Source organism: Ovis canadensis, chromosome 3 (assembly GCF_042477335.2).
Source record: "Ovis canadensis isolate MfBH-ARS-UI-01 breed Bighorn chromosome 3, ARS-UI_OviCan_v2, whole genome shotgun sequence".
Taxonomy (NCBI): Eukaryota; Metazoa; Chordata; class Mammalia; order Artiodactyla; family Bovidae; genus Ovis; species Ovis canadensis.
In genome coordinates this window covers 140172353-140188604 of record NC_091247.1, presented here as the reverse complement: position 1 = coordinate 140188604, position 16252 = coordinate 140172353, and the positions used below count along the sequence as shown (strand labels likewise).

The window sequence follows — 16252 nt, the reverse complement described above, 5'->3', positions numbered from 1 at the left end:
AGAATGTTTCACCGCAATACAAAAAGGTTGTTTCGAATAAACATAAATGTCTTCTGGAGAAGATGGGACAAAGTTAGTGCCCATCATAGAAATGGGATTTCCCTGGTGGTATAGTGGCTAAGACTCGCAATGCAGGGGGCCTGAGTTCAGTCCCTGGTCAGGGAACTAGGTCCCACATATCTCACCTAAGAGATCGCATGCTTCAACAAAAGGTCCCATTTGTGGCAACGAAGATCCTGTGTGTCATAACTAAGACCCAGCACAGCCGAATGAATAAAAATGAATATTACAAAACAGAAAGTTGGTCACAAGTTTATCTGCACTTCCCAGGAACCAAATAACTCTGCTAAATAAAACACAGTCATACTCAAAACAAGCGAAAATATTCCTGGCATAGAGATCATAGAACTTTTTTTCATGGACCTCAGGAAACAGCCTCTTAGGTAGTCATGATGTAAACACTGCAGAAGTATTTATTTCATACACTGTCCCTCAGCACCAGTCCAGGCGTGGGCCAAACTGGTAAAAGGTATTCAAGGCCTAGGGAACAGTACTCTCCAACTGTATGGCTCCAATTTGTTTGCTTGATCTGAAAATAACTGCTCAAAGACTAACTGGGCCCATGACATTCCAGACAGTTTTTGCTAATGATTATTTCTCAGTCCTAAGCTTTTGATAAGTTAAGCTTACAGGTCAATATTCTTGCTTCAACAGAATTTTACTGCTGCTAAGTCACTTCAGTTGTGTCCAACTCTGTGCAACCCCATAGACGGCAGCCCACCAGGCTCCCTCGTCCCTGGGATTCTCCAGGCAAGAACACTGGAGTGGGTTGCCATTTCCTTCTCCAGTGCATAAAAGTGAAAAGTGAAAGGGAAGTCTCTCAGTCGTATCCGACTCTTAGCGCCTACCAGGCTTCTCCATCCATGGGATTTTCCAGGCAAGAGTACTAGAGTGGGGTGCCATTGCCTTCTCCGGAATTTTACTGAGCACATAACTAAAAGCTGTGCCAGGCATGGGAGCAGATTGAAAAGTGAATATGATGTTTCAGCCAGAAGAGACGACATCCTTTATGAGGTGGAAAATCAGAGGTGTGCGTCCAGAGTTCTGGGGCTCCGGGGAGCATATTGTGCCTAGTCAAGAAGGCCTCGCCAGGGAGGAACTTGAAGGGTGTCTTTACTGGAACTTGAAGGGTGAGAGGCCAAGTTGACCTGACAGGCTAGAGGATTCCAGCAGTTCAAAGACTCGGAGCACAGTGCACTGAGAAAGCTAGGGCTGGAATAGCTCATATGCCCTCTTCCCCACCTCAAGACGCCTTACCGCCACCTTCTGAGAAACTGTGATAAAACAAATCTGTGTCTATGATGTGACCTGTGCCCCTTTAGAAGTAGGACTTATGTGCAGTGCACAACCTATATAACCATACACTGCAAGCCTCGGGGGAGTACCAAGAACTGCTGGGGCACCAGAACCCTGGAAGTGGGTATATGTGGGGGCAGTGGTACAAGAAGAGTTTGAAAATTATCAGATTGCTTCTCAGCAATTGCCCTTACTTGTAGTAGCTTGACTGCACCACCTCTTATGACTGACCTGACATCAGTGAGGTGAGGTCAGTCTTTGAAAATAAAACCGTTTACCCTCATCCCCACGCCCTAGGGAAGGCGTGAGCCATAGATAGTAGAGCTTTAAAAGAGGTTTTTTTGTTTGTTTTGGCTGCACTGCACAGCATGTGGGATCTTAGTTCCCCGGTCAGGGATCCAGCCCACGTCCCTTGCATTGGAAGCGCCCAGTCTTAACCACTGGACCACCAGGGACGTCCCTAAAGGGGAGTTCTTAAGGGTTGTTTCACCTCCATCTGAGAGGTGCTCCTGGCCACCAGTGGCAAGAGAGCAAGCAGAGACAGCAGAACTGAGGGGTGGGGGGCGGGCGGCGTGTGAGGGAGGCACGTGTGCAGCTCCTGCTGCGGGGTTGCCAAAGAAAAGAGACTTCACCTGTTGTCAAGGGAGATAATTTCCTGGGACATCAGAAATCTCAGGTGGTTCCCGTTGCAGGGTCATACGTGGTAACGTCAGAATTGTACAGATTGTGTTACGACATGGGCCCAAAACCTGCTTTTTGTTGTTTTGTTGATTATTACATATGCTTTGGCTCCTTAACATAGAGAAAAGAGATTTGACCTGACAGAGCACTCTCCCTGAACCTTATTAACCGGGCATGCTGGAAGGAAAGGTGGTCCCTCCCAGAAGGACAGACACAGATACAGCAAAGAAGACTCTGGGTCTGGGCTTGTTCACACGCATTTCCTTCACCTGCCAGATCTGCTGCTCCTCCTCGGCGTCATGGGGTATCTTCCCAGCCCCTCTCACCAGCTCCTGCCCTGGCTGGCAGTGGTCTTCACTCAGGTCCGCACTCTCCAGACCGTGGTCCGCACTGAATCACTCCCACCTCAGTCCTTGTGGACTCCAGAAACCCACTACCTCTGGCCCTCTAAACCTGTCCTGCCGGTTCCACACCCATCTATCTCATCTGCTCTGCACTCAGCCCCTTCTGAGGTTGCCCAGCCCCTGCAGCTCATCCTACCCACTTGATCTCTACCCTCAATCTGCTTAGACACAGGCCTTCTGCTCCAGGCAGTTCCCTTCCATTGTAGCTGGGGACACATCTCCATCACCTCCGGCCTTCTGTTTTCACCTTTATCTACATCAGCATCCATTTTAGAGACTAGGAGGCCTGAGGGTCTCTCAAGCTCAACCTCTCAAGCTCAACCTCTCCAGCCTAGGCTGGGACCTTGCTCCATAATTGACCTTCCCCACTACCATGCCCCGGCTCTGCCCTCACAGCAAGCTTAATTCTTTCCCAGCTTCAGAAAGACTTCCTTGACCCTAAGCCCTCCACTGACTACCAGCCCATCTCTCCTGTCCTCCTCCTCCATTCTTCCCAGAAGCATCACCATCTACCTGCATGATATTATCTGCAGTGAGAGCAGGCGGAGCATGCTGTCTCCCTGTCCGTGCCCTCAGGCCAGTTACAGCCCTCTCCTCTCACAGAGAGGCGGGGGCCTTTTGGTGGTCTGCTTCCCTCAGGAGCAGGAGGGATCTTCTCTGAAGAGGTACCCCACCTCCTCCCCAGGTTCATAGGGCATACTCTGGTCCCTATATCAGCTGAGCTAGACATTAAGACATGCCCCAGGGACTTGAAGGAAAATGTGGGTTTTGAATCAGAGAACTGGATTTGAATCGAGGCTCTGACCCTTACAGTGTTAGGCTGGGCCGACTGCCGGACGTCACTGAAGCTCAATTTCTCCATCTGTTAAAAAACAATAGAACATTTGCCCTGCACAGTGGCCATGAGAATTTAAAAAGATAAATACGGATTTCTCTGATGGGCCAATGGTTAAAGAATCTGCCTAGCAATGCAGGGGACAAGGGTTCGATCCCTGGTCAGGGAACTAAGATCCCACATCCCTTGGGGCAAATAAGCCCACACAGTGCAACTATTGAGCCCAAGCACCACAACTGGAGAGCCCAGATCTGACGTGGCCAAATACATAAATACAGAATCCTGAGTCTGGTACAAAGGAGTATGATAAATATTACAGTTAGAAACCTGAGCAGGGGCCCAACCTTGCAGAGTGAACCTGAACAAGTCACTTCTTGAGGTTGGGGGAATGTGGAGAGTGCTCTGTGAGGGAGGTTCCTTCCAGCTCTAATTTAACAGACTGGTCCTTATGCTGGTTCCCCACTGTCCCCACTGGGGGAGAGCCAGCCCCCACTCTGCTTTATGCGCTATCTGGTGTAGCCCTCATAAGAGCCTCATGAGAAATACTATTGTCTCAATCCCCATTTGGCAGGTGAAGTGACTGAGGTACAGAGAAATTGGTACATCCTAAGGTCACCCAGCTTGTACCAAGGGGAGCACGATTCAGACCCCAGCAGTGTTAAGTACAGACCCCAGGCCCATACCTCTTGGTTGCACTGGCTCCCTGGTCCAGTCCTTGGTACTTACAGCCAGGGAAGAGCCTGAGGCCTTGACACGGCCCAGCCTCCAAGGCCCAGCCTCCAAGGCCCATTCCCTTGGCCCTATGGAAACATTTCTGTGTTTGCTCGGAAATGTGGCTACACCTCAAAGAGCTGCTCATTTACACTTCAAACCTGCAATTTTCCCCTGGGGAGCCCCAGTCACCCCACCCCCACAGGCAGGAGAATGTGCGTCCTCTCACTGCAAAGCAGCCCAAGGAGAGCTGTCCTTTCCCAGCACACTGGTCATCTGATAAGCATCCACGCCCCTAGGCTGGGCAGACAGTTCCTTATTTGAGGCTGTGGCCTTCACTGGGGGTGGCTGGGGCTCTGTTGAGAAAATGTCACTTAAGCTTTTTGTCTGTGGACTCTTGAAGGCTGGAACTCTGCATGACTCCACACAGAGTCCAGTCCTTCTAACTCATAGGTGATCAATAAATAGTAACAGAAAGGATTGTTGGATGAAAGAGGAGAAAAGAATTCTATAAATCCTCCTCCTCATTTGCAAGGTCTTCCAGGATCAAAGAGGGAGTGTCTGGGCCTTCACAAATGGCCAAGGCACTCAGTGCACTGATCTCGGCCCTCATGGGCCTCTCCCATCCCTGTGGACCAGGCCCAGGACACAGCATCAGGCCTGACACAGGCTGTGGTAGTGTAATTTACAGTAAGAAATACATATGTAGGGTTTCCCTGGTGGCTCAGTGGTAAAGAATCCACCTGCCAATGCAAGGGACACAGGTTCAATCCCTGATCCAGGAGGATCCCACATGCCTCGGAGCACCTAGGCCCGAGTGTCACAACTATTAGGCCTGGGCTCTGGAGCCCTCGAGCCACAACTACTGAGCCTGCGTGCTGCAACTGCTGAAGCCTGCAAGCTCTAGGGCCTTTGCTCTGCAACAAGAGGAGCCACCAAAGTGAGAGGCCCATGCCCTGCAGCTAGAAGGCGGCCCCTGCTTGCTGAACTAGAGGAAAGCCCAATGCAACAGTAAAGGCCCAGCAGAGCCAAAACCAAATCTTTTTTAAAAGGAAATGTATTATGTAGTCTTTATCCACTCCTCCTGGCTCACAGCTCCCCAAACCCTTGGAATCTCCTAAGCATAAGCGCGACAGGAGCATCCTTCATAATATCTGGTCTCTTGTCCTCAGTTCCTGAAATAGCTTCAGAGCAATAAAGATGAAATGAGTGTCTTGTTATTCATAACAAGCCCCCTTCAACCACACTTGAGTTTGTATTAATGAGGGGTTTTGGAAAGCTCCTAGGAAACCTAAGGATGAAGGCTGGTGGCAAGAGGAACCGGCCATGATTAGAGGGTTGGACCCTTCAGCACTCCCCACACATACACTACCCCCCACCTCCAAGGAAAAGGAGAGGGGCTGGAGATTGAGCTCAATCACCAGTGGCCAATGGTTTAGTCATTAGATGGGGTTGGGAGAGCTTCTGGGGAGGAGTGGTTGGGGGGCTGCTGGGAGAGGGCATAGAAGCTCTGGGCATCTTCCCACATGCCTGCCCTGTGCATCTCTTCCATCTGGCTGCTTCTGACTTATATCCTTTTATAATAAGCTGATAATCTAGTAAGAAAACTGGTTTCATGAGATCTGTGAGCCATTCTAGCAAATTCATCAATCCGAGAAGAGGGTAGGAACCTCTTGATTTACACCTATCAGCCAGAAGCACTGGTAACAGCCTGGATGTGTGGCTGGTGCCTAAAGGGGTCAGTCTTGTGGGGCCACCCTTACCCCTTGGGATCTGCCACTACCACCAGGCCGGTTGTGTCAGGACTGAGTCAAATGTGTAGGACACCCCGCTGGTGTCCCAGAACGGGTTGGTGTGTGGAAAACGCTCACATCTGGTGTCAGAAGGGGAGCGCCGAGGTAGAGGTGTGTGAGAGAAAGGGGGCACCGGCAGGAGGAGTGTGTTTCTCCCTCACGCAGGTCTCTGACGCTCCTCCGCCCCCACTGTGGCATCAAGAGGCAGCAGATACCCTGAGCGGTCCCTGTGTGTCCACCGGCAAGACACCTAACCTCTCCAAGGCTCACTTTCTTCAGCTGTCAAGTGAGACCGTATAGATGGTAGACAGCAAACTTTCTCTCACTAGGAACTTTTATACAGGCTGAGATGGAAGGGACGCCAATACACCCCTCCAACTCCCTCAGAAGGCCTGTAACACCCCTTCCCTACTCAGAGTTTCTCTGGTTCAGAGTTCCCTCAGCCATGGGGCTGGGGGCAGGGCCAGAAGGAGGGGCAGCTGTGCTGGAGCTCCAGGCGTGTGAGGACAAGGGCCCGTGTGGATGTCGCCTTCCTGGGGCAGCTCCTCGGGCTCCATTACCGCAGCCTGGGACAAAGGGGCTGGAGTGGAGAATCCTATTGTCGGCCTCGTATGGAAATCTCATTAATCTATCCGCCACGGCTCCCACAGGCCTTTTGTGCCGGCTTTTTGTCTCCTGCTCACAACTGGTGCCCTGGGTGGTGGTGGTTGGGGGGCTGGGGGGTGCAGTGGTTCTCTAGCTGCCTGGCAGAGCTTGAAGGGGACTGTTCTCCCATCCACTGGGCCCTGACCCCACCTCGTGCCAACCCCCAGTTACTGCAAGAGGGGAGGACAGGGAGGACACGCAGGGGACTCTGGAGGACAGGACGGGTCGCCTGCCTCGGCTCTTGTGCCCACCTCAGGAAGCTGTTCCCCCAGTCTGGTCAGAGAGCAGCCCCAGCGCAGCTGGGACCCAAGCACCCTGCCTTAGACACAAGGTAGGGCTCAAGAAGTGCTTAGGGGATGAACCAAAGGAGGCCTGAAAGGCAGCTACAGAGCTCTGCCGTCCAGGGGCTGGAGCCCATTTTCTGCAGGTTCACTGTCTTGCTCTCATCCAGCCAGAAAACACTTCCATATATTAATACCCTCAGAGTGCTGGCCACTGAGCAGCAGCTGTCAGAGGGGAAAAATGGATCAGACTGTGACCCTTCCTCATGACTCTATCATCTAACAGGGAAGATAAGGTGAGAGTGATCATGTCCATAGAAAGGAAGAAGGAAAGAAAGAGGGATGAAGAGAAAGGAAAAGAAAGAAGGAAGGGAAGAAGAGAAGGAAGAGAAAGAAAGAAGGGGAGGGATTTCCCCGTAGTTAAGACTCTGCTTTGAATGCAGCGGGTATGCGTTCCATCCCTTTTGGGGAACTAAGATCCCACATGCCTCGGGGCCAAAAAAGCAAAACAGAAAACAGAAACAATACTGTAACAAATTCAATGAAGACGGTTCACATACAAAAAAAAAAGAAACCTTAAAAGGAAAAAAAGAGAGGGAAAAGTCTAAAGAGCCAGAAAGAAAAGAATCAGTTCTGGAAGCAGTGAAGCCTATTTTCGGCAGTGGCGGGGGGTTAAAGCAGCACCTAAAATGGGTCTCTGCAGGCAGAGAGCACTGGGGTGTGTCCTCAGCGCAGCGCGGGGCTGAGCAGGGAGTGCTGACCAGTCCCTGTCATCACTCGCTGCACAAACACCCCACCCACTGTGCTTAGTCACTCAATCGTGTCCGACTCTTTGTAACCGCATGGACTGTAGCCCCCCAGGCTCCTCTGTTCATGGGATTCTCCAGGCCAAGAACACTGGAGTGGGTAGCCATGCCCTCCTCCAGGGGATCTTCCCAACCCAGGCATCAAACCCAGGTCTCCCACACTGCAGGCCAAGCTACCAGGGAAGCCCAACACCCGACCCAAGAAAATATTATAAAACTGAGTCCCAGGGTTTGGTCCCACTTGCCCAAGCTCAGAAAGAGGGCCTCCTCCTTCTGGCCATTGGTTTCCACCCCCACAGGCTGTGGGAAGGCAAGGATATCAGTTGACGAGCAGATCCCAGGGGCGCAGTCAGCAGATTTGAACACTCTCCTTGCCTCAGAGGCCTGCGTGAGGGTGAAACACACTCTTCCTGCAGGTGCCCCCTTTCTCTCACACACCTCTACCTCGGTGCTCCCCTTCTGACACCAGATGTGAGCATTTTCCACACACCAACCCGTTCTGGGACACCAGCGGGGTGTCCTACACATTTGACTCAGTCCTGACACAACCAGCCTGGTGGTAGCGGCAGATCCCAAGGGGTAAGGGTCCCTAAATTTGCTTCTTGGCTGGAGAATGGTGGAGAACTTGGAGCTGGGGAAGGGAGACAGGATGGCCTAGGGAGATGAGGAAGGGGATGCATGCCAGGAGGTTGCAATGGTTGGAGCCAAAAGAAACCTAGAAAACAGCCCTGCTTGCTCATTCTGGCCTATAGGGCCTTGCTTGCCCAGGGCCACCCACTGGAAAGCCTCCCGCTGCCAACCGTCGCTTTCCCATCTTTCAGGGCCCACGGCAGTCCCTTCCTCCTTCACGCATCCTCCTTGGCCACTCCAGTCCTAATGACCCCTTGCCTTTTGGGGGAGCCACAGAAAGTCCCTCCTGGCAACAAGAACAGAGATTGTTCTTCCTCTTGCTCCTGGATCCCATCCCCTTTCAAAGCTCGGACTGTGTTCCCTCAAGTCTCCCCTCTTCTGCGTGATCAATCTCCCCCTCTACCGCTCATCCTCTTCAGCCCACAAACAGGCTGCTCCTTCTCCCATCTCAGGGTCAAGGGAGATCAAAAGAATCTCTTGATCCTCTTCCAACTACATCCTATTGCTCTCTGCTTGCTTTTTACCAAAATAAAAAACAAACAAAAAGAATTTAAAAGATGCCTATACTACAATTTCTGATTCCTCCCCTCCCGTTCTTACTTTGAACCCCCTCCAACCAGGTTTTCACACCCAGCACTCCTGCTGCCTGCGTGCATGTTGTTAAATCTGACAGTCAGTCTGAGGGCCAGTCCTCAGCTCAGCGGCACTGGACTCGGCTGATCACCCTTCCTTCCTGAAGCTTCTTCACTGGGTGCCCCACCCCCCTCCTCCTTTATTTCTTTCATGCCCTCCTTTCACCCCCTCCCTTTTGAGCCTTGCTGAGCCCAGGGTTGTCTTGGATCCTTCTCTCCACATTAATTTCTTGGAGACCCCATCCAGGCTCATGGCCTTGACCGCTGGCGGTACACTGAGGATTCTCCAGCCTGGTTTCCCCTCACACACACCCAACTGACATAGTCCAACTTCTCCCTGACCCTCCCACTTAAATGGGCACAACTGATATGTCCCAGTCAAACTTCTGAGTTTCTCACTCCCTTACCCCAAGTCTTCCCCACCTCAGAAAATGGCAGCCTCATCGTTTCTAAGTGCTCAGGTCAGAAACTGTGGGGTTGTCTCTAACCACTCTCTTTTCACACCTCAGACCAGCAGATCAGACTGGTCCTGGCTTCCAAATCTCTCCAAACGGCAACTACCTCTCACCCAGAGGACGGCAGCAGCCTGCCATCTCCCCTCCCACGCCTATCCCTGTCCCCCACTCTCCAGTCTCAACACGCAGCCAGAGGACCTTTGAAAATATGTCTGAGCATGTCATTCCTCCACCGGGAAACTTCCAGAGTCTCCTATGTCACAGAGAATAAAAGTCAGAGTCCTCCCAGGGGCCAACCTTGCCCTTCCGATCCGCTTCCCTTCACCTGCAGGCCTCCCCTCCCGCCACTCTCCCTGCGGCACCCCCTCCAAACACAGCAGCTTCCTTACTGCTCCCTCCACACTGGCTTTGCTCCCAGTCAGAGGCCCTGGCCTTGCTGTGCTTGGTGCTCTCGATACTGTTTCCCCAGATCTCCACACGCCTCACCCCCCCTCACTCCAGGCCTCTGCTTAGCTGTCATTGCAACAGACCCAGACCCCCTAACTTGCTCTCTGTAGTACTCATCATAATCTGACCTACTTGTTGCTTTATCGTCTTTTACCGGCTGGAAAGTTGCATGAGAGCAGGTACTTGGTTTTGTTCACTTCATTTCCCAAGAACCTAGGTCAGTGCCAAGCACACAGTAAGTTCTTAATAGACTCTGTAGAGTGGATGAATGGATCCCTGGATGGATGAATGCCTGGATAAATGAATTAATGGATACCTGGATAAATAGATGGATGGATGGGTAGATGGATGGATGGATAGAGGGATAAATGACCAAAGAGGCTTGAAAGTACCTCTGTGTCCAAATAAAGAAAAAAAAAAATCCAGGTGACTAAATGTGAGCCCACACCAGCTATTCAGGGTGGCAAGAGGCAAAGCCAGGGAACTTCTTCAGGAGCGGACATGGGAATTCGTGTCTGTGAACACCAGAGGAAATACCCAGCCCTGATCTGACTGGAGCTGAAGGGCACTCAGCCCAGCCCCCAGGGACCCCACCTGGCTTCCCCCCACCCCCTACAAAATATCCTCCTTCTCTCTTTCCCTAGCCAGGCCTCTGAGAGGGGACAAAAGGGGCAATGGAATTCCCATCAAAGGCCACCGGACACATGGTAAAGAGATCAGGGCCCTTGGGATCCTGCTTCCTTGAGGTAGTAAGGCCTCCCCGCCAGTCTGGCTCCTCTCTGGGATGGGGGTGGCTGGGGTGGAGGGTGTGCTCTGGCCCTGGACTCCTCATATGTCAAATGCCAAACAGCAGGAGGCCAGCCAAGTGGCCCCCATCTGGGCTGTGTGTGTGCACACGCGCTGGGGGGAGGGGAGAGTGCAGAAATCCCTGCCTGTGTCCGCGGTCAGGGCCACAGACAAGCTATGACCATCTGTTGTGATCTTGAGAGGCCAGGCCAGGGGCCCAGCACCCTTGAGGGTACACCTTCCTTCTCCACCAGCCTTTTAGTGTTTGCAAAGAATTTTTAATAACTGCCATTCAGTTTTATCCTCACAGCTTCCCTGCTAGATAGGCACATTCTCCCCATTTTACAGAAGACAAAATGAAGGCTCAGAGAAAGAAGAGTGATTCTCCCAAGGTCATGACAGCTAGTAAGCAGGGAAGCTGGGACTCTCAGCCTATGCTGCCAGCCCCTCCCTCTCCCAGCCTTGGCCAAGGCGTCTGGGCACCAAACACACGGCTAGGCTCTGAGGCACAACCCCCAGCCTGCTCCCCACTCCCTTTTCCAGGAAGCCTTCTAGGACTGACACCCCCAAGGAAGTTCTAAGATGCCTCAAAGTCTAGAGCTCTAGAAGCCACTCCTTCCCCACTCTGGGCTGTCGGTCTGTCCCTGGGTACTGGGCCCTCTCATTGGCCAGGACCTCCTAAGGGCCACTCAGCTACCCACAGGAGCACATGATCTGCCCTGGGGCTGAGGTCTCCGACAGACTGGGGAGAGGGCACTGCACACTCGCAAGAACCCTGCCTAAGGTACACACCGGCAGCAAGGGCTCTGCACCCCGGAGCCTGGCTTCCATCTCTGAAAACAGCCTCTAATCCTGTGCAGTCCACATCACAGCCGTTCGCCATGGGGAACTATTTAAAGGTAAATTCATTAAAATATACTAATTATTTTAAGTGAAATCATGTATTCTTACTATTATTTTAAAATAAAAATATATTACTAAAATGAAATTCAATTAAAAATTCGGTTCCTCAATAGCGCTCACCACACCCCAAGCACTCACTAGTCACATGGGGTGGTGTACCCACAAGCGTTCAGAAAGTTCCGTGGGACAGCACTGCTTTCATTCCAGCCGGGATCGATTCTGGTGAATGCTTCCCTCGATAGCTAGAGCCTCCGCTGGCTTCTCTTGAACTTGAATGGAGTCTCATTTCTTAGGGTCTCCAGGTAAGACATCCCTAGGACTTGGGACTCTGTTGCTCAGGACTCCAGCCTCCCCAGGAGCCAGGGAGGAAGGGCAGACAACTGACTAGGCCAAGCACTCCCCACCAGCTCAGCCTGTCCCGCCTGCCACCTGGAGAGGAGGGGCAGGCTGAAGAGGAGAGGACAGGACAGGGCAGTTTGTCATCTGGCCCTTCAGGCTGTGCCGCCTTCCTTCCCCCATCAGCGGCTCAACACTCCTCCCCCCTCCCCCACCATCCTCATCCTCATCAAATGCCATGGACAGATGGGGGCCGGCAGGGGAAAACCTGGCCACAGTGAAAGCAGTCTCCAGCGGCAACAGAGTCTGGGGGTCACAGCTGTGTCCCCTGAGGCCTGGTCAGTCCTTCAGGCCCGGCCTTGTGTCAGCAGTGAGAGGAAGGGGGGATACTTAGGAATCCTAGGGGGAGATTTAGGAATCTGTAGATGCTGAATTATTCGAGCACACACAACCCCAGTTAAAAATGCAGTCCATCTTGTGGTCACTCACCCATCCACCCATTCAGTGCACACTGAGTGAGTCCCACCACGTCAAGATGTAATAAGAGGATGTAAAGACAGACAGGTGGGCTCCCTAACCAGCTTGACCAGGTAGGCATGTGGCTTGCTCTGGACTTAATCCTTGTTGCAGTTTAGATGAAGATCCTTTGTCTCTGCCCAGTGGTCTGAGCAGGATGGACACCCCCCAAACCCCTCCCCTCAAACAGGCACACAGCAAGCACGTGTGAGTGCACACACACACACACACACACTCCCAGCTGCTGCCATGAACCTCCAATCACAGCACTGAAGGGTAAGTCCCACTGTCCAGCGACCCCCAGGGAGTGTATTAGCACATTTGAACCGCTCAACCTGCAATGACAAAGCCTGGGGCCTTGGGAGGAGACACAGCAGGAGGGGAGGGGGCCTGTGGAGAGCTGTCCTCTGTCCTCTCCCAGGGGAAAGCTCAGGACTAAATTAAGCATTCTGGGACACAGAGGAATTTGGGGGCCCCAGCTCCAGCAGTGAATAAGCGAGCCATAAAATCCCAATTTACACACTCACTGATCAAACAGCCCATCTACTCCCCGAGAAGGTTGGGCATGGCTCCCAGGCTTGCCTCACTGCTGCAGAAGGTCCTGGGGTGCAGGACCAGGACAGGGGGCAGCCAGTGCTTTATATGAGTAGCAGACTGAATCCTACTCCCAGCTCCAATGAAGGGCATCTGTCCCCAGGGCTTGGGGACCACCCTGTACTCCCTGGGACCTGGCTGCCTTTGGGGGAGCTCCTCGGGTCTGCCCTCCATGAATGACAGCTCTTTTTCTCTCCTGAGTGGCCCTGGGGCCGCCGGGGCTAATTTCAGCCTCATCACAGAGCTGCTGATCGCTTTTCCAGCTCTACTCTGCTGCCACCCCTTTCTTTCCGACAGCGCCTCCATCACGTTTTCTCTTACCCTTCTGGCGGCTGGAGCTGCTGGGAGATGCTCAGAGCCCTTTCCTTCCAGCCACATAATCTCACCCCTTCCCCGGGCTGGGAGATATCCAGAAACATGGGGCAGGGGGTACTGGTTTCCTGTCCCCAGTTCATCTCCCTGGAGACACCAGGTAGGGAGAACTGGCCCAGTTATCACCCTTGCCCCTTCCTCTAAAGAAAACCTAGTTTGTCGCTACCTGCCTCAATTTTGTTTGCTTCACTTAGGCTGCCTGAAACTTCAGCAACAGAAAATCATTCTGGTTAATAGGCATCCTCTTTTAAACCACCTACAGCTCCGGGAGGTCCCAGGGTATCAGCTGCTCGCCCCTCAGTGAAGGTCAGCAAAGCCGATGGGCTTCTTCCCAGGTCGGTGTGAGGCACTGTATTGAGCAAATAGAGTTTTCATGGAAACCAAAGAAAGCGCATCTTTCGGGCTGATAGCTGCTTTCAGGACAGCACAGTCCACCCACCACATGCCCTTCTCACTACCTGAGCTGCTCTGGAGCAGATCAAGGTGGACCTCAACTCCTGGGCCCTGGGGCAGGACAGAAAGGGAAGGAGGGCCCACCCTATGTCTGTGTTTTCCAAGGCTGGAGGGTCAGGCTGTTATCTTCCAGAGGTCATTGCATCCTGGGCCGGGGTCTTGGTCTTCATGACGTCATTCAGTACCCCCAACAGACTGCTAGGAGGGGATTATGGTGCAAGCCCCCCGGACAGCAGAACACACTCCTTCCCTTCTTTCTCCTTTTCTCATCTTCACTGGCTGCTTCCAGGGACCCTCAAATGCGGCCTGGTTGCACTAGTGACTTGAGTTATTCAGGTGTCTGGACTGACCTGGGACTAGGGGAGGTCTCTGAGCCCAGGGGTCCATCTGTAGGTCACAGTCCCACCTCCTTCAGGGCTCAGATGATGCGAGGAGTGGGTCAGCCTCTGAGATGGGGAGGTAGGTGTCTAAACCTCTCTGTTTCCTCCACTGTGAAAGTGAGGACCTAGCATGTCCCAGCATGCCCCCAGGCCAGTGTGAAGGCAATGGAAGAAGGGTGGAGCTTTCAAGACTGCCCGGAAGAGGGCCAGGGATGGGGGCGACACACCAGGCACTCCTCAGACGTGGATCCCAAGGGGGCTGGCCAAGCACTTCAGCCTGGGAAAGGCGGGGCTGGGGAGGACCTCTGGCACCAAAAGGAGTGGAACAAGGGACCCCTTGGAGAGAAGTGCAGCCTCCCAGCTGGGCTCCCCCAGGCGGGCGGTTCTGCCCTGCGGTGTGAGGCCCCTCCACTTTCGGGTATGACTGTGGGGGCGGGGGGACTGAGTCCCAGACCAGAGCTTCCCTGGATGTCCTAGCCTCACCCCTGGCCCTGCTGCCCTGTGTCCTGGGGCACCTCTCACCTGCTCCTCCTCTGCCAATAAAGGGGGGAACCCCAGGGCCCTGCCCTCTCTTCTGCCCTTTGTAGAAACTGCCTAGATAAGCCACATGCCCCTTCAGGTCCCTCTTGAGAGCCCTCCATGCCAGACCCAACTTCATCCTGAGCCATACTTTTCCTGTCCCTAGGCAGCCCTCTTGACCAGTTTTCAGTCATAGGCCCTTTGTGCAGCCTAGTAAACCCATGGCCTATTCTCAAAATTACTTGTCAATACATAAGATAAAAACACACAAGAGAGAAAAAGGTGTAACGACGTATGGTGATAGATGTTAGCTAGACTTATTGTGGTGACCATTTCTTCATATACACAAACATCAAATTATTATGCTGTATACCTGAAACTAATACAGTGATCTATGTCGATTATACTTCAGTTTTAGAAAATGATACACCGGGACTACTTGGTCAGTTACACCTTAATAAAGCTGTAGGGGGTAGAACTTTTAAAAACATGGAGCTACAAAGGGAACTAATAACATTGGAATACAGCTCCATTCATGAACTTCTCAAGGATCGTGGACCACGGGTCTCAGCCCAGCAGACAAAGGGCCCCATCTCAAACCCCACCTCCTCCCCACAGCCTGGTTTAGGATCCAAAGTTGACTTGAGTCAGTTTGGGTGGCACATGATCTCCAAAAAGCTTAAGCTTTAAAGTCTGGGTGACCCCACCTTCTGGGGCCCCATATATAGCCTCCCCACTCCTGCATAGGGGTTGGTGAGAGCAGATGCCCCCACCGCCTGGTGAGCAGCGGTAAGGGGGCAGGCCCAGGCAGCCCACCCTGGATTCCCCAGTGGCTGCCTCTGCCTGCTCCTTCTCCCTTCCCAGCCCTGGGGGAGCCAAGCTAAGTAACTCCAGCTATGCAGCCTGGCCGGTCTACCTGGGTGTGAGTGGGCAGGGCTGTCCTCAAGGGGGTGGCCCTGACATCTGCAGGGACACAGGAACAGAGAGAGAAAGAGGAGTTGGGGTTGGGGGAACAGTGCTAGGCACAGACCAGACAACCACGGCAACTCCTGTCTGTGCCAGTTTGAGATCCCAACACAAGAGCCAAGCACTGCTGGAAGAACATGACCTGGTGTAATCCTCACAACAATTCCCAGAGGAGGAAACTGAGGCACAGTTAACTTGTCGAGGTCACCAAGCTAGGACTTGGTGCCACCCTCCAGGGCAGTATGGCTGCAGAGGCTGTTCTGCCTCTCACTTGAGCAGCCGATGTTATTCCCATCTAACAGCTAAGGAAACAGTATGTTGATTCCCACCACCCTCATCAGCCTCCCCCTCCCCTCTTTAGCTCCTTTTCCCTTGATTGCCCCCCCCCACCGATTCAGCCACAAACCCACACTTTATCCATACTTTACTTTGGCACCTCAGTCCTTGCAGGTCTGAGACCCCAGACCCTGGTTACAGCCCTAAGGAGAGGGATCAGAGAGGTAGGCAGTGAGCTGCAACAGACCATGATGAGGGAATGGGGAGTGTTTACTTGGAGGAAGAGAGACTTCTGGGGGTCAAATATTTCTGAATACCTAAGCCACCTCTGAGTGGCAGCTCTATGCAGCCCCTCCCCGCCTGTCCCCCTTCCCACCATCCTCAAATGAGTTGAATTTGCCGTGAAAGATTTGGGGCTTAATGTTAGCTGTCTGATAACATGTGGATTCTCTAAAAGTGATGAGCTCCCCATCAG

At 52.8% G+C, this 16252-nt stretch overlaps 1 protein-coding gene across 2 annotated transcripts in view; it reads right to left on the bottom strand.

Moving 5' to 3' along the window:
- The window catches only part of FIGNL2 (fidgetin like 2), a 29325-nt gene that overhangs the window by 5127 nt on the left and 7946 nt on the right, over window positions 1–16252 (bottom strand). Inside the window, exon 1 of one of the 2 annotated variants that reach the window (XM_069584340.1) lies at window positions 2307–10218. The exons of the other annotated variant lie outside the window; for it this stretch is intronic. The gene's annotated coding sequence lies outside the window, so the exon portion shown is untranslated. Of the gene's footprint in view, window positions 1–2306; window positions 10219–16252 lie in introns of those variants that run through there. 2 annotated transcript variants of the gene reach the window in all.